The following is a 25,114-nucleotide window of genomic DNA, read 5'->3' as shown; positions in this document are numbered from 1 at the left end:
ATCTTTATTTGAGCATTAACTGAAGGAACTCGATGATGAGATATGCAAGGCCCTATTTTTTTGCATTGCCTGTTGCCTCTCGGCCAGGCCCGAGCTAAATTCAATGTAAATTGAAAATGCTTTGGAGAGACTTGCTGCAGCACAATCATTCCCTCCTGTAGGTGGCTGTTCATAAGGGTAAGGATTGTAACAGATGTGTTTGATTGAATGTCCTCTCAACGAGACTCTTACACATGAGAGAGGCACTACAGTGTGGTACAGCTTGTGAACTTTAGGAGGGCTGTGCTCTTTTGTAGAGCGTGGGGTCTTTAGGTGGTTGTAGAACTCTCTGGAAGAGCCCAGGGACCTTAGGGGGTAGCAGACCTCTGAGAGAGAGACTATGAATTTTGGCAAGTGGCCGTTGTGTTTATGACAAAAGTAGGACTCAAAAACAGTATTGGCACAACAGGAATTCTCATGTTGTCATCAACAAGTCAGAGACCGATCAGGGCTTCTAAGTGACTTCTACATGCATCTGTTCCACACCAAAACACACCAGAAAAACAACCCTGCTCTATTTTACAATGTCTGACGTTAGTAGTAGATGGGGCCCTTTTCCTTGTCAAGTGCATTTTGACAGGTGGGAACGCCCCTTTGTGTCTTTGGTCCTGCGCCTTTTGATAGGTTTTTGATATGAATTTTAATATTAAAAAATGTTTGATATCAAAAAGATATCAAAACGATATCAAATTTATATTTTTATTGGAAGTTTGTTTTGATATGTTTTGATATCAAAAGGGTATAATTTATATTAGCGTGATATACAATTTATATTAAAATGATTTTAATATAAAGTTTATATTACAATGTTTTTAATATGGGAGAACACGCGTGTGCTGTTGCTTAGTCGAGGGCATAGTGAGTTGTGAGGAGTTAGCTGGCAAGTGTGAGGTTTTGGTGACGCTTTGACGACACATGAGTGCGTTGAGGGCTTGATGGTATGAAATCATGATTTTATATAAAGCTGGTGGGGATTTTGATAAGCCTTTGAATAATTTTATATACACTTTATATTATTTATATTTCTAAAAGCAAAAAAAAGTGTAATAGATATTTTTTATATCGAACATGTTTGATGTAAAAAAATTATATCAAAATATATCAGATTTTTTATATCAAAATTTTAAAAAATGTGATAGCAACATTTTTTATATCAAAATTATATCAACTGTTTTAATATCATAGTTTAAAAAATGTGATGTACATTTTATGGATATCAAACATTTTTTTATATCAAAATCACAAATGTTTGACATCAACATTTTTTATATCAAAATTATATCAGATTGTTTTTGTGTATCAACATTTTAAAAACAAATGATATCAAATGTGTTTGATGTAAAAATATTGTAATTTTTTATATCCAAATGTAAACAATACATGTGATATCAGCATTTTTTAATATCAAAAATACAAGTTTTGATATCAAAATTATTTTGATAAGCCTTTGAATAATGTTATATAAACTTGATTTCATTTTTATAGAGCTATAATATAAAGCTAGCCAGATGGGGGTGGCATCATTGCTGTATATAGATTTTATATAAAGTTGGAGCTTATTTGATAAGCCTTTAAATCATTTTATATAAACTTTACATAGATTTATTAGAGATGTAATAAAAAGCGGAGTGACATCAGACATTTATAACATATTTAATATATACTTTATATTATTTTTATGCAAAGGTGTAATACATTTGATAACCCCTGAATACATTTTATATAAACTTTATACTATTTTAATATACAATTTGATTGAAAGGGTCGGCTTAAGGTTGGGTTGACACAGGATGGGCTTTAGAACCCGGATATATAGCTTTTTGCGATGGGGTGGAAAACACAGCACTTTTTGAGTTAACCAAGGGCTATTCACAAAATGGCGACTATGATCAGCTATAGCTACGATGGGGGGAAAACACCTCCAGGAAATTCTGGGGGTTCTGAGGATTGTTATACCCCATATTGTTTTATTCATAATAATGATCCCGAGATTGATCAGGACTTTCTGGCAGAGCATTAGACCAGGGAGCTCTGTGAAAACATGGCTACACTTTCTCTTGACAGCCATCCGTCACTTATTGTTACAGCTATGGGGGAGTTTGTTGGAAATTGCATACAAATCATTAAGGAGCATGTGCCCATAACAATGGTTAATCAGGGGTGGCGACCTGGAATAGTGATGACGCAATTATGGCTCAACCAACAGCGTTTGATGTGGGCGCTGAAGACAATGGATATGAATCTATGGTTTTGCAGGTTGGCACAGCAACAACCCCATACATTGATTATACCATACTGCCCCATCAGAAAAAAACAGGGGGCCAAGCGGCCAGGGCCTCAGATGGCATGCTATCTGGTAAGTATGTTTCAAAACGATTGTGTGCATTTTGTAAGTCGTAAGAAGTAGCCGTAGTTAAAACAATGCATATTTGCTTTGTTTCCAGCCTTTAACCAATAAAGTGGGTGGCATTGAGGACAGCCAGGATGAAGCAGAGACCATCAATATTTACTGCGTTTGCTGTTCAAACCAAATTGAAAACTCAGGGGCTTATTAAAAATGCCCTGTGTGAGGCCTGTGTTCTGCTAATGGAAACTGATAGCCTAAAAAAGTATACGGATATAGCATGGAGCACCGTAAACTGAACTATGAGGCCTGAGACTGTAGATGTTTTCATATGTATTTGCGCTTATTTACAGGAAATAAAAAATGAACATCTGCTGAAAAGTTATCAATTTAAAGTAAAACCAGACGTTGGATGTGTACAGTGGTTATTGCTGGATCTACTTAAAAAGAGACTGGATACAATATGTCCAAGGCTGCTGTCTTATCTGGAAGCATCAACGACAATATACAGAAGGAAATGTAACAATTTGTTATGCATCGCAAACATATGTGTCAACAGCAATCTAATGGACAACTACTGGCAAAAGCATCACAAAGGAAGCCACAGGGATTTAAGTTTGCTGGGAGGGTCCTCACTGCGAGTACATGTGGCCAGCCTGCAACAAAGTTTTCGGTGTGTTAAAGGCTGCTGGTTGTTTGACAGGGGACTTTATGAATTTCTGTCAAACATCTCTCTATTATGTATATCTGCTTATCGACGTGGTAAGAGACAGGCTTTGTATGAAGTAATTGATGATACATCAACATTTGTATCTGAGAAGATTGTTGTGCAACAGGTGATACATCGAGTTATTTAATATGAATACAAACACATGTTTTAAATATGAATAAAAATCTGCTGTTTTATAAAACATGTTTGGATATTTTTATGTTGAACGGGTACGGAGGGCAAACATGCACTGTATAGAAATGGCAGAAATATATGTTGACATAAAGATGTCAAGGGTTTATAACAACGTCCTGTGTTAATAAAAAAGTTAACATTCTAAAACATCAGAATTCTATAGCAAGATTAAAACCAGCCACTCTAAAAGTTGATGTCCCCAAGCACAACATAGCTGATGGAACCTAATTAACAAGTGATGTGTGTTATTATACATATAGTAAACATGACCATGTACTAAAGAACAAGACGAGTTTTATTAATTGTAAAAATATTTTATTTATCAAAAAGATATACTTAATACAGAAATGAAAAAATACACATGTAAAAACATTTATTGTCATCAAAAAAAATAAACATGCTGTTGCAAATATCCAAAATATCAGACATTCCTTTTTGAATTGTAAAAATATTTTACTTATAAAAGCGATAAACTTAATACAAAAAGGAAAAATGCATGTGCAAAAACATTTTAATGTAGTAGAAATAATAAACACGCAGATGTAAAAAGTGAAAAGCTCAGACACTCAATTTGAAGGGACATGGCGCGATTACAACTATAGAAGGGCTGGTAGAGGTCTAAGTTAAAATATTTAATTGCCATAGGGGTGGGTGAACCCGTCTGCTGCCAGTGTTCTTTTATCAAACACAACGCTGAGAGTCTTTTGAAGAGTGACGATGTTAATTTCCCACTGTTTTAATAGCACACTATACACAGATGTGTAAGGAGGATAGACTGTGGGGTATCACACTCATCTCCCTGTGCAAAGAATTGCACCAGAACTTTCAAACTGTCGAAATGTATCTGGGCCGTGTTTTAACATTTAACGTTATACCTTTTACTTTCATGTTGACGTTTCATGGTGATGTGCGATAGGCATATGTTTTGGGCCCTGCAGATATGGACTCCACAATGTTTTCTTGAAGAGCTAGCTCAAAAGTCAGATTTCCTGGATATTTGAAAGTGGGTGGGTTGACATCCCGGGGGTGGCTGACAAAAATGTGTATTGTCTGAACTTGTTGGGTATTCCACGGTAGAGCGCCAGCACAGACAAGCCATTTCATCACCTATGAACACGCATCTGTACACATCATAGGAATTATCAAATAGATAGGTGTGAAGCATTTCAAGGTCTGTGATGATGGCTGTTTTGGGCAAATTAACTCTTTGCACAACCTTAGCCCACAAAGAATTAAGACATAATTTTGCCAACAGCCCCTGAGTGGGGTTGTCCTCAATGTGCTCCATATGCAAGCGTATGCCCTGATGGTTATAGTAATCATCAATGTAAACCCACTTCCTGCACCAAGACTGTCCGTATTGTTTTTCACGACTGCCAGTTAGGGTGTTTTGTATAGAGATGTTCTCTGTTTTTGAGATCTATAAGAACCACTGAATAGCTGGCGTTAAATAACGTTTTTGTCGACCGTGATATGAATCATGGGGCAACAGCGCAATTGTTTTGGGTTTTAGATATAGTTGTCTGTAGTTCTGCATACAACAACTAACCAGCGTGATATTTTGAAAAGGGTCTATGAATGACACGTGTATTCCACTCTTTAGAGGTGTTTCACAACGAGTCATTTGAATTATGCCACCCAAACAAATTACTAGCTTGTCTTAAAATGTTCACATCTTCTTGAAAGTAGGCCCTTAACTCTAGGTGAAAGTCAAACACACCTTAAACTGGTCTTTCTCGCTTGGCATCATGTATTGAAGTCCGTAAGTGCGTATTGATCCAGTGGTGCGAATGGGGCTATGTAGTATTGGTTAGCGGATGTGTCAAAAAGAGAGGAAAAGAAACCCTTTCAACCTCGAAAGCTAAAAGCTTTTGGAATCCTGCTGAGTTTCATTTGCAAAAGTTCAAGGAACCAATAAAGCGTATTTGTAGAGGCACCACAAAGATGGCCATTAGCTTAACACCTTGGGCGATATGTTTTATTGAAATGGTTTCATGAACTTACTGTCGGCACACAGAGTATGAATCATATCCTTTGAATTATGGGCTAGAAAGTTATACCCCGTGAATTTGCCTATTACAAATGTTATTATAAAGGTAGCCACACAGACATCCTCTGTAAATTCCCAATAACTATTCCCTGATAGATGTCTGGCAATGATATAGTTCGGTTGGTGTGTTGTATTTTATTGGCGGGCCTCCATGTTGTATATAATGTAGTTCTCAGTTTTATTTTTGCGGTATGTCGGCCATCATGTAGAAAAGGTGTTCAGCCGTGTAAACTCTTCAAATCATCCCAACACAGTTGTGACTCTCGGGAGTACATTTTTTGACACGCTGGACAATCAATGCACGGCTCGCACATGCCTGCCCCCAGTGCCGCTTTTTGAACGTGTGTGTCTATCAAGGCTTGAGCCTTTGCGCATGCATGACACCAAAGACAATTTGCAGGTTTTTCCTTGAGCGTTTGACATTCTTCGCCTAGTCACGAGTGACAGTGGTATTGGCAACTGTGTCTATGTTTGTTTTTGGAAATGTGATGACAATGCCGACACTGATGTTTAGCCCTCAGAACACCTTTTAGATTCAAACCACAAGTAGAAACAGTTGTCATGGTGTAAAGTGTTTTTGGCTCTTTTAGCTGTAAGCGGGAAATACCGCCACACACTGTTAAAATAGAGTATCTTAATGGGTCTATTAAAATACTCCTGAAAGAGATTCAGTTTTCCAAACCTACCGGCGTGTCTGTCGGGAGTCCCAACTCTGGGTGCACTTGCAAAGCTTTCGCACATATGGCTGTGTCTGTTATGCTTAGCGGCTCGATTAAACCTATGAGACTAGAGAAAGATTTAGTGGTCTGTGATCAATATTTTGCAGCCATCTCCCTAGGGATTTTATGATATGACTGTGCAGAATCTTGCTCAGAGGCTTAAAAGCACTGCTGGAACAGGGCATGACAATTAACACAATGATTTTCAGCAGCACAAAAGACAAAATCTCAGTTTTACTCTGCAGAAGTCTTTGCAAATTTGCCCAAAACTGAAAAATGAAAAAAAAGTATCACAGTTTGATTGCCATGTAAACAAGAGTCTGTTGAAACCATCAGCCTCCATTCTTATCTGAACAAAATCATTGGGCCCAACAGTTTTCAATATCTACCGGGCTAAGGTTTCCACAGCATCCGTTATGACTGCTATCTTGTGCTTGAAAGGAATGTAAGTGATCCAAGTTCATGAATCTAAATTCCTCGTAATGTTCCATGGCTGCAAATGTTTTATAAATTATTTGATAAGTTCACACCCTTTCCAAATACACTGGAGCATCCGCTTTCTGGGCACTGATATCTGCGGTGTGGTAGCTCGATCGCATCTGGATATCACCAGTTGTGCAGTTTTAAATAGGGAAACCTCTGAGAGCAAGATCTAGCCCATTTTAAGTTTTGGCTCTAAATGGATATCTTCCTCCGCTTTGAACAATTAGCTCATCTGAAGCAATGGGTGTGTTCCTAATTTTATTCAATCTCCCGGAGCAACGGGCGCTGTGGAGTTGTGCTTGAGCAGTTTGAGGGGGCTCACTAAATGCTAGTCATAACTTTGCAGGGCTCCTCTGATGTGTTTAATATTTGGGATATTTCCGGATCGGGTGCGGACGGAGATCTGGATATATTAGGTCCTGCAAATATTTTTGGAATATTAGCTAAGCAATCGTCTCAAAAAGCACCTATCGCTGGTGCGCTGTGTCAACAGCAGGGGCCTTGTTTAGCGCTGTTGCGAGTTGCGTCTCTATGAATCTTTCATGAAATGCATTATAAGACCCTCCTATAACAATAGTGTTGTGTTGAACAGCTGGACCTTCCTCTATCGGTATATCTGCCTGAAACCCTATAGCTAATTCACAAGCCTCTGCCGCTAAGGCACTAGTATCACCACCCAGGCGTGCTTGTAGCATCAAAACAGCCCCTTCTGCATTTTCAAAAGCACTCTGAACCATAGATTGCAACATCTTCTTCTTTTTACAGCAGGGTTTTACACTTAACACGATGCTCAGTCGTTTCTTATAATTTAATTGGGTTTCCACATCAGATTTGTGTGACTTTTTCCCATTCTGTTGGGGATCTGTTAGAGCTATGCTGTGTGATAACTCGATGCATGCCCAGACTGGTCTTATGCATAGAACCACCTCCTGCAAAACACATTTTAACTCTTACTCAAAGATCTCCAGTCACAGCATAGAATGTGTTTTTACATTTTATTCTTAGCCTCTAGCTCAGTTGATTTTTTATGATGCCTCTGTAAAACACTTAGAAATAAGTCACCAAATGCTATGATATGAGTCATCATTTTCAGGTTTAAAATGTGGTCATTCCATGAGTCGCTGCCAACGGCTATTAAGAAAAATCGCTGTTTAATAACTGCACAGCCCAAAATAAGTAAATTCACAGACAATGTCCAAGAATACAAAGTGATGTTTATAATCCCAATATTGAAAACACACTATAAAGAATGTGACAGCAGCTTCAGCAGTAAAGTTACAACACAACCACGCTGTGACTCTATTTTGCCAAACACACCAGAATCTGCATTAAATCACATTTTTCCTACTGACAATGAACTACAGGTTGTATATTCTAACCGTTTGATTTGTTCAATCTGATAAGCGTCAGCATCAAAAACATTGTTTCATAAATGAAAAGGCCCCATAGCACCATGCATTTATTTTGCCTGTTACCCTATAGGTAGTGCTAAAAAGATGTATACTTTAACACTCTAGGTTTGTGTTAATTTCTACACCGGGCCATTTAAATGTCACTTTTGGCAACATTAGCAAAATACACTTCAAAACAATTCAACAAGTTTAGCTGCTATGTTAATAGCGAACAGGACTCCAAAAGGTGTTTAGAATTTTCATAGTGACAAATATTTGAGTATTAACAAAACATGTACAGATATCTAAGTGCAAGCTTCTCGGGTGAGTTTAAATCAATGTGGATGGCTAGTCTTTCAAGCTTCTAAAAGCTGATAAAACAAACATTACTATATCTGCGCATTTCTATTTACTGTTTAAGTGCTACATGGAAAGTTACACTGAATTGTAAATAAAAAAGCTGTAAATAAAAAAAAAAGATGCAGTATACATCTTGAAAACTTTATAAAACACATGTGGTATATAGCTTTAGTAGTTATAATAATTCATTCAGCATATAGCCACACATCCCGTCTGTAAAAACACTGATCACACCTGTAAAAAACACTGGGTTGGCATTTGATAGCAGTGTCATGACACATTTTTTCAAAAATAAAAGAACAACTCTGCTCGTTGGGGACTCGGGCAACTCTGGATGAATCAAAAGAACTCCACTCTTCGGGCCGCCCAGACACTCCATGGGCACCTTGGATGAATCAAAAACAACAAGATAAAAACAAAATCCACGTTTTGGGGCCCCCCAGACATTCTTCAAGCCCCTCTGGATGAATTAAAAACAAAAAGAACAACTCCATATTTCGGGGCCTCCAGACATTCCTCAGGCCCCTCTACATGTATCAAAAACAGAAAAGAACAACTCCAGGCGTAGGGACCCCCAGACAATCTCTGGGCTCCTGGGATGCACCAAAAACATTGGACCACCCATCCTTGGATCGTTTAAAACATTCATAATTTGTTGATCACAAGAGAGCCAGGCAGGCCCGTTGATGAACTCTCTGCAGCATACACCCCGCCCCCCAGATCCATTGGGCTTTAATGCTGTAACAACACTGTTGAACCCCATCCATGGGTCATTGAAACATTCCAAAGCTGTTGAACCATGGAAATCAGGTCCCATCCCAGTGCCCGAAGAGGTCCAGTAGAGACAGGCAAACCCATCCATGTGCTCTCAAAACATTCAGAATTTTCTGATCCACACAAAGTACTGCACCACTTGGAGACTTTTTTCAATCACTTATCACCCTCAGATATTCCGGCCGGTTTTACAAAAAGTCCAGAACCAAGGGACCTCAGTGAACATTTTTAAATACATTAATATGTGGTGGTGGTGCCCCCAAATCCATCGGCCCCACAACAAAAAATTAGACACTGTCCTGGGTTGTTAAATCATCCAAGGTTTGTCGATCCAGAAACAACAGGCTGCCCCATTCCAACGTCCTCAAGTTGTCCACTGCCGCAGGCTGTTTTTCCAGAAGCTGCCTGTTGCAAGATCCAATTGTTAAGAGCCATTGCTGTAAAAAAAAATTAAAAACAGACTCAGCATCAACATATTAAACCCATATAAGAACCAAACACAGGGACCTGAAAATTTAAATATCAATCCAAATATATATATATGAATCTCGGCTACACCAATTTGTCAAGATGTGATCTGCGCCACATTGGCAGAAGCACCATTTTATAAAAATTGCAATTATATTCTCAAGTCCTGGCACACAGTGAGTAATCCCACAGTGCAACCCTTACATCTTTAAAAATACTAATACTCTAATTCAGCTTTCATATGTTTTTCAAAAACCCCAGTGTATAAATGAATATAATATATTTCAAAACAATGGACAATAAGACCGCACAGGCCCATTTATAAAATGTAATCTCCAACCATATACAATCACTGTGTTATATAGTGTTAATATTTACATCCTAGGTCAAAATATAACATTCTGAATTTTGGCAACCTTAGAAATGCTAGCCACCCTTGTGATCTGTGACATATTGACAAAACAGATATTATTTTATTAAAGCTGCAATTATATTTTAAAATCATGACACACAGTTAAGAGAACAACACAATATCAGCCAAATCATAGCCAAACCTATACATCACACCTCTCTATTCACCAGACTTTCTAGGCTTAGGGCTCGCTCTAAGCCTAGCGTGCACCCCCACATTCCGCTCACCACTCACCTTAGAAACCTCAGACTTAGCTCCTGCACCCCATCACATCAGCCCACCTACAACAGACAGCCAGCAACACACCAGCAGGCTCACCTACCCTCCCAGCCCAGCACCACCTGGCTCACCACTACCAACCACAAGTTCTCCACAGACACCAACTCGCCCACCCCTACCATCAGCAAATCCATACGCACCACTAGCCTCAAATGTGCCCTGGTCAACGCTCGCTCTCTCCCTGCACACGCTCTAGAAATCAATGACCTCATCAGCTCTCTAGACCTCGATCTGCTGGCAGTCACAGAAACTTGGCTGCATGAAGCCTCAGGCCCAGCCATCTCTCTCGCTCTACCATCAGGATACACCATTCTGAGACAGGACCGCAAGACCTCCAAAGGTGGAAGCATAGCTCTCATCACTAAGGAGTCCCTCTCCATTAGACTCTGTAACCAACACTGGGAAAATAACGCTGACCTTTTTTATGCTAAGTTCACGCTTTCCCCTAACAGTACTATAAATATCCTAATCACATATAGACCACCTGGCACAGCCCCTGACTACCAAAAGTATCTCCTACAAATTCTTGGAAACAACCTACAAAGCTCCAACAAAACCCTCCTACTCAGAGACCTTAATCTAGGCCTTCATGACCATAACGACAAATCAGCCACACCATTTGTCAAAGACCTCACTGACCTAGGATTCTCCCATAAAGTCTCCTAGCCTACTCACTACAAAGGTCGCTGCATTGATTGGGTCACTGACCATAATTGCTCAGTTGCCATCACCAAGATCTCAGCCCTCCCGTGCATGGACCACCATTACATACAATTCACTATTCCCACTAAACCCACCACTAAAGTACTCTAGTATGCCCCACCGGCCAAAGTCAGAAGTTCCAAAATACATAACAAAGGCAACCTCCTCCCCTTTCTTGACATTCCCGAATTCAAACAACCCTTTACCAACAACGCCACGGTACTCACCAACATCTACTCCCTCACTCTTATCAATGCAATTGAGACCATAGCTCCCTTAGAGTTTAAGAAAGAAAACAAATCCATGCACACAAACTCCTGGTTCACAGAAGAGCTAGCAGTCTTATGCAACAACAAATGCCTTGCCCAAGCTAAGTGGCAATCCTCGCCCAACCCATCCATCATGAAAGATTTAAAAATCAGCTCTTCCATGTACAAAAAAGCCAGTTTTAAAGCTAAATCTGAATCATTTAATCTCAGAATAACCAATGCCAACTCCAAAACAAAGGAAATGTTTTCAATCTTCAAAGATGTCATCACCCCGCCCACTAAATCAGACGAAATATCTAAAGATTAAGCCTGGTGCTCCAGCATTCAAGCAGCCCTCCTTAACAAAATTAAGCTTCTTCAAGAAAAAATCCAATCTCAACACCTTACCTAACCAGGGAAACAGGCCTCTGTTCAGCCCCCTCTCTTCATCCACTCTTCTCATTCAGAGAAGTCACAGAAAAGGAAGTCACTGATCTCCTCCAACACATCAAACCCTCCACTTGTAAAGGAGACATCTGCCCACCTACTGTCATGAAAGAGAGCGCAGACACTCTAACTCCTATTATCACTGCGTTCATCAACGCTTCCTTTTCCTCAGGAATTGTATCTCAAAAGCCTAAAAGAAGCCTGGGTCCGCCCTCTCATAAAGAAACCATCCCTTGATCCCACATGCCCCAACAACTACCGTCCCATCACCATAGTCACATTCCTCCTCAAAATTCTTGACAAAGCGGCCCACACCCAAATCCAACACTATCTGGAATCCAACACCATCTTGGGTAATAGACAAGGCTTCCGTAAAGGTCACAGCACAGAAACTGCCCTACTAGATCTCAAAACTGAAATCACCAAAATCATGGACAAGGGCAAACCAGCCCTTCTGCTTCTCCTAGATCTCTTGGCCACGTTTGATCTCGTAGATCACAATATCCTGACTTCCCACCTCTCCCACACAGCCCACTTCTCTAAAGAAGCAATCTCCTGGATAACCTCGTTCTTAGAAGGTAGAGCCATCAAGGTCTACTCTGACCAGGCCAAAGCAATCCCCAACACCATTCATTGCGGAGTGCCCCAAGGATCATGCAATGGCCCCACCCTCTACAACCTATTTACCAAGCCACTGTTTGACTTACTGAACTCGCTCGGCATAACATACATGAACTATGCCGATGACACACAAGTACTGCTCCCCCTCTCTGATGACTACAACCAAGACGCAGCAGCATTCCTCCAAATTTACACCATTAATCCAAACTTGGATGGCAATCAATGGTCTCTGCCTTAACAGGGACAAAACCGAGATCATACTCCTCGGCCCCAAAGAAATCCTACCTAAACTTAATAAAAAGTGTCATACCTTCACCATCAACAACACCAACATCCCCATCTCCACCTCCATAAAAACCCTTGGAGTCTACCTTGACTCGACCCTCTCTATGATGCGACAGGTCAGCGCCATTACCTCAGCATCAGCCTACACCACCAAACTCATAAATGCCATTAAACCCTTCTTAACCCCCAAAAAATGCCTTTCCTTCGCCTGTGCCACTATCAGAGCCAAGCTGGTCTACTGCAATGCCATCCTTGCAAGCACCTCAGACAAAAACCTCAACAGGCTCCAAATAGTGCAGACCAATGTGCTCCGTGCAGCTCTCAGCATTCCCAAAAGAAGACACATTACTCAATCCAGGCAAGCTTCTCACTGGCTACCCATTAAGGAATGTGTCAACTTCAAAATCCTAACAATCACGCACAAATGTAGTCACACAGCACCATCCTATCTAACTGAAACCATCAACAGAGTCATTTCTACCCGTCCTAAGAGAAGTCACCATGCCAACCAACTGCAAGTCCCATTCATCAAAAGAGCTAACACTGGAGGTCTAGGCTTCCCCCACATAGCCCCCAAATTATGGAATGCACTCCCCAGCAAACTTAGTGCAGAACCATACCTCCTCATCTTTCGCAAAACCCTCAAAACCACTCTGTTCAACTAACTCCTCAGGCTCACCAAGCAAAATCTGTAACTATGCCCCTCTGCTTCCCAGGTAACCGCTAAGCTAAGCATGTACTTAATTTTTGCTGTATCCTATGTAACCACTATGCATATTATATCCTTGTAACCATTAAGCTATGCTTGCTGCATGTAACCACTAAGCTAAGCTGCTGCCTTGTAACCACTATTCATACCACTTTCCTTGTAACCAGCAGGTCTTTCTGTAACAGTGCCACAATGCCTAAGGACTGCTGAGTGCTCTATAAATGCTCTATAAATGCTAATGAATAAATAAATAAATACACAACCTAAACAGACAACACAGACAACAGAACCATCACCACGACCACACCTGTCTGTGATGGTTGTGTAGTTATGCGGTTCTACTGTCTGTGTGCAACAAATTTGAAAGAGCTTGCAGCGAATATATTTGGTTTAAACGCTACTTCAAAATAAATTTCTGCATCACTATATAAAGGTGATGCCTATTCCCTTCGTCAATGTCTTTTTTTATCTTGGAAACATGTACATACAGGTCCAGGCCCTAATTGCATATATATAATTTTCATTTTGTCACTGTGGTTACTTTAAACAAGGCTTACCACATCTATTCCCTTTGTCATGGGTCCACAATTAAAAATTACACCACACAAAGCGCCTATAGCATGGGTGCAGAGCTGTTTTCCTAGAACCGAAAGTGTTGTGCACTTTCTGAATACTTACACATGTCTAATACCCTCTCCAACCAAAACAAATATTAGTTTTAAAATAACAAATGTTTTATCAAATAAAACTGTGGCTGCTTTAAGTAATCTTTCCAGTTTCTATATAAATGCTCTGCCTGTTGGGTTTGTCAATGACTTTATTTTCTTCTAAAAATGTGCTCATTTGTAACATTGTTTAAAGCAGCATTTTCTTTTTTTTATGATGTGTCATAAAAACGGTGGTATTTCCTTCCACATCGCCTCTACGCACAGGCAGACCTCAACATTTAAAAAAAGTTTAAGTGCATAAAACCAAGTGAATATTTACAGAATTTTATAACCAACATTTATGTGCATGCTGTGGCGCTCTGTATGTGTCAATAGACCCTAGCCCAAGGCTTTCATTTTACACAAAGAATGTCCCTGACGCCTGAAAAGTCATAAACAAGCTCAACGTTTAAAAAAGTTTATTGCCTAAAATCCTGCATGTCAAAGAGCCTCTGCAACAAAACCAACATTAAATGTGGATTACAAAATGACCTTATCGGGCAGATTCTAGAGAAAGTTTTTACATTTCCAGGCGTACTTTAACTTAAATATATAAAAATGAACATAGAGAGTAAACACATTTTTTTAAAATTGTATGTTTACCGCATTAACTAAAAATACATTTCCCAATATAAAACTGTAGGCTACCAAATAATCTTACCTGCACATAAAGAATAAACACATTTTTGTTTTAAAATGTCTGTTTGCCCCATTAAGCAAAGATCCAATTCTGTATATAAAAAAGAAATGTAGGCTGGCAGATATTCATGGCTGCAGCTAAAGAATACACACATTTTGGTTTAAAATCTCTGTTTGCACCATTAAACAAAAATACACAGGGCTAGATTCTAGAACATACACTTTTAAATAAAATGGTTTTCACATCTTTTTAAAATATTTTACACTTTTAAAACACAGCTATTTATTTACAAGCTTGCATTAAATACATAAAACCAACTCATTTTTTTAAAAGTAGAATCCCTCTTTCGTCACTGGACTTTAAGGTGGCCTGGTGTCTTCAGTTCCAAGCGGGGCTTCACAGATCGGGCAAATCTCCTGAAATCCACATCGCTGTTCTGGCTTGCTTCCAAAGCATGGGTTTTAAAGACCCTGTCCCTTCAGCAGAACACTCATCCGGCCTATTTCACATGCATTCTGCTCCGGACCTTTGGAAGCATCTATTCATGGGGAGTTTACAATGCAATTCAGATGCACTTCAGACACAGCAGTCACATGCCAGCTGAAGATTGTGTGCCCCTTAGGGATATGCTTCCTTTACAATGAATGGGGCCATGCAAATACAGTTTAGTCAGTCCAGGAACATGGCAGCGCGTGATACACTAGCCTCTGTGCTTCATTGTAAGGTTGCATCATCCTGATGTTGCTTCATATAATTTCTAATACACAGAGAACCCAAAATAGCTGAGTCAGAGCGTCGGGCTTCTTGTGTCGTTATCTGTGAATTCTCTGCCCTGCTGCAGCATCTTCATACACAAAGGCAAGGTGCAGCTATGTTGCTGTGGACACTGTGTTTTGTAAACCAGACAGAATGGCAAAAACCAGTGTCCCAGCATTTTGCATGCATTTGTCTGTGTTTTTTGAAGCCCTGGAGTTCGATCTTCACTTTTCATTTAAAAACCCTTATTCTCATTCTATCAAAAATAATGCTTGTAAATTATATATTCCCACGATGTGTAAATCTGTAAATGCACTTATGATATTATTTTGATATCAACAATTTTTGATATAAAAAATATTTGTATCACTTTTTTGTAATTTTGATATAAAAATATCAGATAGAAATGTGACATCATTTTTTTTTTGTATCAAACATGTTTGATATCAAAAAAATGGTTATTGCACTTGTTTTAGTTTTTTTTATAAATAGAAATAATATAAAGTTTATATTGAATTATTCAAATGGCTTATCAAAATACCTGCCAGCTTTATATAAAATCATGACATAATACCATCAAGGCAATAACCCACTCCTGCATCATCAAAGCATCACCAACACCTCACACTCACCGGCTAACTCCTAACAACTCACTATGACCTCGACCAAGCAACAGCGCACACGCATTCCCCCATATCAAAATCATTTTAATATACATTTTACGTTAATATCATTTTAATATAAACTTTATATCAAACTGGTATAAATGATACCCTTTTCATATCAAAACATATCAAAACACACTTCATATAAAAATATACATTTGATATCGGTTTGATATCTTTTTGATATTAAACATTTTTTGATAGTAAAATACACATCAAAGGCCTATCAAAAATCGGCAGGACTAAAGACACAAAGAGAGCGTTCCCACATGTCCAAATGTACTTGACGCGGAAAGGGGGCCCCATCAACTACTGACATTAATTGGGTGCAAGTCATCATTATCTTCATCCAAGAATTTATGTTGGTTACATGTGCGTGTCATTCCATAGTTTTCCACAACAGAGTGACTGTTTGTTTTCATAAATGTCAGTTTTACAACATATGGCTCTGAAAGGCTTCTGCTGCTGTTTGAGACAATATGCCCAGGTGCCCTAAAACTAAATGTAAAACCTTGTAGGGGACAGCTCAGCAATTCAATAGCAAGTTGCATGAGTGCTGTTGTCACAATGGATTGTGCATATTCATGCCACACTCCTGGTAACTTGTAAACCAAATAGCCTCCCTCTGTAGGAGGCAGGAACTCAGCCTTACTGCAATGTACTGTTGATAGCTTAATGTCTCTTTATCAAATCTTAATTGTGGCAGTGAATTAACTTTCTCTAAATATCTTTCAAATAGAGATGTTTTGGCAGTCATTTAAGCACATTACTCATTCCTCTGGATACGTAATTTACTAGACATTTGACCCAGGTAATGCAGACTGTAAGGAAATCATATAAAGGTAGCATAATGTTGCCACTGAACAGCTTTGTAGGTGTTTGAGCATCATGCTACATCCCCAACAACAACAGTATGGTGGTTTTGCCAGTTCAAGCAAGGACCTGTATATGTACATTGTTTGGACATGCTGCTTGCTTTGATGATAGTTTTAACTCTGTTTGAGTAAGCATATCATCAAGCAAAGTGCTATTTCTATATGCACAGCATGGAGGGCCAGGAAATATTTGACTCAATGTTCCATCAGATTGCAGATTACTACAGTTGAAAGTAATGATGCAGGGCATTCTCTACTATGGACAGAGTAGGCGATCATGAAAGACAAAGCAGGGACTTGTCATGATGTGCTAAGTCTAAGAAATGAAACTTTTGTTTTTAAATTGGACAGTGTTTTAGTATAACCCCCTTTTCTCAATTTTACATCCACATCTATTTGAGTTCTTGTTCATTAGAGACAAGCCCCTGTACTCAATGAATCAGATGATAAGGGAGAGTACGAAGAAGGCTGCATAAACAAAACCTCTGATAGTCTGAGAGACTTACTGTGAGTTGTTTTTTAAAAGGAGTTTCTTTTTTAAAAGATGGCTGCAACAATAAACCTACCAATGTCATTCACTGAATGGTATCTCTGACTCTCTTAAATGTGTGCTACTTTTCTCCTCAAAAATCTGTTGACTTTGAGTCTTGCGCAAGTTACCCTCAGGCATACTCTGCTCCTTGTCAACTTCCACCCCTAGTGTCAACCTATAACACTTTTCTTGTTTGTGCACTTCAAGATGTGGACACTGACTGGACACTCTTTCTTTCCTGAATCTTTGCTATTGTATCCCTCAAAGATCATGCAAACATGAGTCTTGCACATACTGCCTCCAGGGATCTGTGCATCTTCAGAGTCTCCTCTCAAGTGTCACGCGATGGTTTGTATCGTGTTCCCTCACTTCAAGAGACATAAATTGACGGTTGTATCTCCCATCACCCTGAATTTCTGACATTTTGCTACTCAAAAATTAAGGAAACGGGTGTCTCGCTCAAGCTACCCTACAGGATTCACTGCTCCTTCTACCAAGTGTCACCAGATGGCATATGTCTTGTTCATTAATTTCCGGAGACAGGCGCTGAAGTATGTATCTCCCACCACCCCAAATCTTTGCTACTTCCCCCCTCAAAAATCACACAAGCACAAAAGCTGGTCTCATGGATTCTCTGTTCCTCCTGCTCCTCCTTTCAAATGTCACCCAATGCACATGCCTCACTCACTTAAAGAGAAGGACACTGACTGCTGTTTGTTAATTCTTCCCTACATATCCTAAGCTTGCCTTCAGAGACAACTTCCTACCTCTTCTAGAGCTTTTTAAGACTGAAAACAACTTCAGTCACATGCGCCTCCTTATAGTGCATGTGGTCAATGTCGCTCAAATTAATTAAAATGTTTGCCTGAAATTCAGACTGCTCGAGTCATCAACATTTCTGTTGCTTGAGGCTCTACAAAAAAGATTTGTCCTTGCCTACATTAAGGCAATATTTCCCAATTTTAATGCTTGGCAGTAAGCAAAAAGAGATTAGAACATAGACAAATATCAACTGCTAAGCAGCACTCTTTTGAGCATCCGTCTTTGATCGACTCAAAGTTACAATTTGTCAAAAGGTATCTACCAAATCCAATTGCCCCACAACAGGCTTGTCATGACCTTGGGACCATGGTTCAAGAGAGCATGTTACCCCGAAACCCAAGGTCCTTCTCTGGCTACCAGTGGATCAAACATGAATTCAAAACATTTATAAATGTGCACCAGGTCTTCTGGTGTTGAAGTCCCTGGCTATCATTGCCAATGTCTCTATAAACAACTGCCAGCCAGGAGCATACAGCAATCCTTCAGCAACAAACTTCCATCAACTCCTTTTCCATGGCCCTGCCATGCGAACAAGATGATCAGAGTCAAAGTGTTTAAAATTACAAATTACTTTTCAATAACCTTGTGAATGATGGAGAACCACACATAATTTGGCAGAGTATTACAAATGTATCTCATTATCAAAGCATTTAAAAACTAAGATTACTGAACTTACATGACTCATTCTTCTTGTGCCCCCAGAGACAAACAAGACTCTCCACTTAACTGGTAGCATTGGCTAGGGGGAACCAAATTATTCTGATACATAACCAGACAATCCAAATGATGCGCTGAGCCAAGCACACTCTACATCCCAGAACTTCTAACCAGGAATGGTACTTGTGCATGTTTGCCCCGCCACACCTAGTTCCTTTCTTTCTCCCCGCCTCCCCTCATGTTTCCCCATCCTCTAGCACACCATAACATTCAAGTATACAAATATATGAATAAAAGACAACATACGATAAGGTAGACAAGTCCAAATGGATCATTTTATGGAATGTGTACAATGTTTTCTTGCAATATTTAAATCAAGGAAGTAGTGTGTGCGCCACCTCAACAACTACCAAGTTATAAGCAACATATGAATCACTCCAATCCAATCCTTTAAGTCTAAACTGAAGTTCCAATTGTAAACTTAGAAGGAGCACTCTTTCCTCCCTGGCTTAACACTCCCTCTCTATTCCAACCCTCCCTCCAGCTCCACTGCATTACAGACCTTGCAATTAACCAGCCCCCTCTGACTTATATAGCGTGTCTTGTCCTGCCCCTGTTCTATGGAGTTCTATGTCGCTAGAATAAAAGACTACAAGGATGCAATACAAGTTAAGAAGCAACAACTAAATTGAAAGCAATGTTAGAATCAAAAATAAGGACATTTTAAAACAAGAAAATAAAATGAATTAAATGTAATGTTCTACTTGATTTCTTAATAATGTAAATTATGTACGTATGTATATATTAGTATTAAATATGTGTTTTTCACTTCTTATCGATTAAGCAGCACCAGGGAACCCCCACCAAACCACTCTCAGATAATCACACCATTATTTATTTTTTATCTATTTCCAGTCTTAATTCTTTTTTCTCAAAATGCTGTACCAATTCCCTCAAGCACTATCCCAACTCTTATCAGTTCTACTCACCTGTTTTAAACCATAATGCTCCCATTCAGGACTTATTTTCTTTTTCTCTTGTAATTTTGAAATTTTTAAGAATGTTTTACGAAGGAGTCACATTTTTGGTTTGATTTTTTTTACCTTCGATTTATTAAGTAAAAGTAACGTTGCCTCTACATGTTCAGTATTCTTCTTTTTTGCCTAGTGTTTTTACTGTGCACTGTTTGTGCACCATTCATTCCCTAAACATCAACTGGCCACACACTCATTATCATTCCCTCTTGTGTAAGGCATCTGTGCAAGAATTGACCCATGCTCTAGTTTTTCTATTGTACAGTTTTCCTGCATAAAACACCTCGTTCCCTCAAAAACTCTAAACACAAATCTGTGTACAGTGCTGAGCCTTTATTATAGACTTATAGACCGAGGGAGGGGTCATTATTATGGGATAATGACCCATCACCAAGTTATGGCCATAAGGGAATGAGGTAAATAAAGCTATTAGCACATAGTGTTAGTAGTAATGCATGTTTTACAGTATTGGTGGTCAACAACAAACGTTACTTTAACAGTGAGTAAAGTAAATAGACTGAGTTAGTAAACCTGTAGCCCTTAAATAACAAGGTTTAATTACAAACTTTCTTACACTGGAACGGGGTCAACATAAGCACGCCTAAGGTGTCATGTCAAAATATACAGTTTCTCTATGAGAAAGCAAACACTTTTTTCTATGTTTAGGCTTCGTCTTTGGTGTGTTAAATTAGATTTTGCAGTGATATAAAGGAAGTGTAATGTTGAACATATTCTTGCCGGGAAATTGCCTAGTTGTTTCCCTGTTTGCTTTTGAACACAACATTTTCAGAAAGCAGTCAATACCTGTAGTTATTGACTGCACTCTGAAGATTCTGACCGGCTGATATGAAGTCAATGACCACTTCCATGTGCTGATATTCATTTAATACTTGATGTAGAGCGCTATCCTTTGATTTTCCTAAGCATCATTTTATTATGCATTGCTAGTTCAAACATTAGAAATAGTATGCATTCCTTCAATGCAACAGTTCTGACTTCAGAAATTGCTCTGCTGAAACGTATTCCAAAAACATTTAATCACCTGAATTTCAGGTGATTCAAAGCTTGCCAAAAAAACCCCCACACTTTTGGTGGTGCTCCCGTCACCCAAGGCCGAAAGCATACTCCAATGGACTGCAGGTTCCTGGGCAAGCCACAATTTGCAGCAAAACATATTACAAGTATGATAGTTGCCAAAAGAAATGACAAACATATCCACAAAGAAAAAAGAAAAGATAATATTTCTAATTGTGTAAATAGCCACACTGGTGTTTCTAGTGTGAATCAAATCAGTGCTAGAAATACAAAACACATATTTAGCATGGGTGGGCATGTTCTACACAACGTAAAAGCAATATTTATAGTGCAGGAGCTCCAATAGGAGAATTAGAAATAAACTAACACTTTATATATTGCAAGCATCTCTGAACGCTAAAGTCCCACACAGGTTCATGGGGGGGACATTGTGGTCACAGATATTCATCTGAGAAATCAGTGGAGGAGAAACATAAGTATTAAAGCTAGAGCAAACTGTGAGAGGCATCAGAATAGCAGGTTAACATTAGGGAAAATATAACTAACTGATATTTTGTGCACGTAATTCTGTGTATCATCAAAGACATATTACAAAATGTTTGTTATCAAACTAACATAACTCTTAGAGACCTTTGCACTCCTGCAGAACATCTTGCAGCTGCACTGGACTGGTTGGCTACCTGCTGTGGCTGGTATAGCGGTGGTTGTAGTGGTAACAGTGGTGGTTGGGTGGTGACTGCTGAGGCAGCCAGGCGGGCAGTGTGGGTAGCAATCATGGTGGGTTCTGCTTCAGCAATCGAGGACACTGGTGTGGCATGAGTCTTGCACCGCCATCCTCCCTGTCATTGGTGGCTTTCTCCACCTTGCGTTATTCCTCAGCTGATGACCCAGCAGATTGCAATGGTATGGCATTCAGTCACTGTACAGAGATGTATAAGTCGTGGAATGCACTATAGGGTATTTGAAGATCAACCACTGAAATACACCATGATTAGGCAATTTTTAGTTTGATGCAGTGCGACATGACGTGTTCATGTTAGACACAAGATGCTCTTCAGTGGTGTGGATAGTCATTTGGGTCTTTAATATAGACACTCTCACGAAAAGTCTATTAACTCCCTTTCTGTATTTTCTCACCCAGCCAAAAGTGCAACTTCATGTAAAAACATTCAACAAGGCAGGACTGTTGCTTTCCAGTTGGCATGTGATCATTGTGGCTAAGTGCCACCATAAAACCATCTCCAACGGGTCAAAGCCGATGACCATCTGAGAAGGTCCAAAGAGCTACAGGTAATTCAAAAGCGAATGATCCGAGAGTTCAAGTGAGTATTGCGGACCATTCAGAGAGCACCATGGTTGCAGAGCAGAGTTGGGGAACCTGAATAAAAGGAGACCCAATGTTCAAAGTATAGTAGAGGAGCATTGTGCGGTCTGACCACTCGAACAACAAGCATTTTGAAGCGGTGGAGAGAAGTGAATAAAAAGCTCTGCAAACTGGTGGAAAATCTTCACATGGCAATTCTTCACAAACATAGTCAGGGCATGCACACTACTTACAAAGAAAGGAAGTGCAGCAATATCGTGTTCTAACGAATCTGATTCCACTGCAGTACATTTTGGAACACGTGTCCCGAAATTAAATGCTAAAACTAAAGAGAGCTGAATCAAAGACACACTATTCACATTGCATGCTGGGAGATATGGTTTAGAGTGCCAGCTCAAGAGAAGGATAAGCAAGTCATTCATGGTGCATGATGTTAGATGTGGTTGAAGGTCCAAGCTCAAGTCTAAGAGAACTAACACAAAGTAAAAGAAACAAAACAAGTCAAGTATCTTGTAGGCTTTTAGAAGTGGTTCAAGCTGCTAGCTCAAGTTAGAGGAGTGAAACTCGTCATATATATTGGATGTCGGTAGAGGTGTTTAAAGTTCCCCGCTCAAGTCTGTAAGAAGTAGAACAAGTCATTCATGTTGCCTTCTGCTACATATTGTTTTAAGCGCCAGCTCAAGTAAAAAAGTAGACTGAAGAAAGTTATTTACATTGCCTGCCTGTGAAGGTTGTTTACAATACCAGTTCAATTGAGCCGGAACTGAACGAGGGAATGTATGTTGCATTCAATAAAATGTGACTCGAAAGGCCAGTCTAAGACTAAAGAGATCTGAAAGAAATTAACTAGTTATACCATAGTAATTGTAGGCAGACTCTATATAGAGAAGAATTAAGAAACTCCTTCATAATGTAAGCCTACTGTAGGAGGGCATGAAAAGTTGTCAGCCTTTAATTAAAGAATGAGATCAAATGCATTTATTTTTCATATTGATATATTGATACTGGGGGTGGCAAATCAGCAGTAAAAAACGGAAATTAACAGGAAGATTCTGTAATAAATAAATGCACATATGTACTATTTTGTTTCAAAAACTTGAGTGCAGACCATTCTATTAAAAGAGAAATTTCTACACCACATAGAGATCAGAGGGCAATCCACCGCTGCCCAAAACACTCTATTTGCATTTGCTGTAGCTGCACTCGTAGAAACATGTAGCTAGGCCTACCGTGACATCCTGCATCCAAAAGCCCCGCAGGCAATTCATCTTGTGGTTTGTGGCCAACCTTTTCTTCCATGGTCCCATGATGGGAGGTAGTACACTTCTGCTCACTGTGACCATCTTCTATCAACATTGTCCAGCCACAATTCTCCTCAACTGCCTTCTCAGGACATTAATCTCATCAGAACAAATCGAGCGGGTGGAGTTAACCATTTTGCAGATTCTCCAAAATATAGGTCAGCATTTCCACTCTAAAACAAAAGGTTCCTTAATCATCTTTCCAAACTATATACCATGGGCCTATAAAACACGTTTTACTGCTGCTGGTGGCCGAATATATGCCAGTATTGTCACTGTAAGACACATTCTTGATGGTACCCACCTTATATGCCAGTACTGCCACTGTAAAGAATATGTTATGTTCATGAGGCTTTGGTACACAAGATATACCAGCCTCTCCTTGTAAATAATTTTTCGATTCTGTCCGTGCACACATACATGAAGAGGCTGGTAACACTCTTTCATGATAAGGGACACAATAGATACCAGTATAAATCACATGTACATGATGATCCAGGATTTATGTCAGCATGAAATATATTAAACATAGCTTGAATGCAAGTGGCCGAATATCCTTGTTTGTCGAGCCAGAAAAATGAGAAAAAGTGACAAGAGAAAACCCTGCTTATATAGCCTTTTATAGGTATTGAAACTTTCAATGGAAGCCCCTGATAAAAGGCTTACTAGCCATTAACAACAGAGCTGGGCATATCGCCATAAATATATCCAAAGGCACAAAGTTCTTATAACTTGTGCAAGGCTATTTATTTATTTTAAATTCTTATAAAAACGCCAGTTCGCCCGCAGACCTAAAGTCGCACAAAAAAGGACAAACAACCAACGAGACAAAACAAGTCAGGAATTAACAACGTTACCATACCCAGAAGCTTGACCTAAGGAGCTGTGAAAAGGAAGGTTTTTACCTTCTTTTTGAACTCGACCAGCGAAGTAGGACTTTTGAGAACCAGAGGAATTGGATTCCAAGTGGCGAGAGCCACAACATCAAAGATAGTTTTACTAAATTTTGCAATGCAAAACCTGGATTGGCCGAGTTTAGCCTGATCAAGTGACCTCAAGGCTCGCATAGGGGTGTACTGTTGGATGCACTCAGTGAGGTAGCTGGGTGCAGCCTGAGTCAGGCACTTGAAGGTGAGTGTCAAGATTTTAAAAGGCACAACTGGCATCGAACGAGACGATTGAGATCAAACCTGCAGACAAGGGAGGGGGAATAGTCGTGATGACCAATACCCAATATTTAGAGATGGTCAATAACTTATTGACTGATTCCGCAAGTTATCAAAAACTTAAAAAGGACCCAACAAAAGATATCAAAACAGAGATTGATCAAGTAGTGAAATATGCATACGATCGGAATTGGGTCACGGAGAATGAATATGAATTCTTAACAACTAGTCAAGGGCGTATTCCGACCCTTTACGCGTTACCCAAAGTACATAAAGACTCATTGAACCCACCCGGACGGCCAATAGTCTCCGGCTGTGGTACTATACTTGAACCGCTCTGTAAATTTATTGATACATTTCTTAAA

This window comes from Ambystoma mexicanum, chromosome 12 (assembly GCF_040938575.1).
Source record: "Ambystoma mexicanum isolate Mex_15411 chromosome 12, UKY_AmexF1_1, whole genome shotgun sequence".
NCBI lineage: Eukaryota > Metazoa > Chordata > Amphibia > Caudata > Ambystomatidae > Ambystoma > Ambystoma mexicanum.
This window is presented reverse-complemented; position numbering follows the sequence as displayed.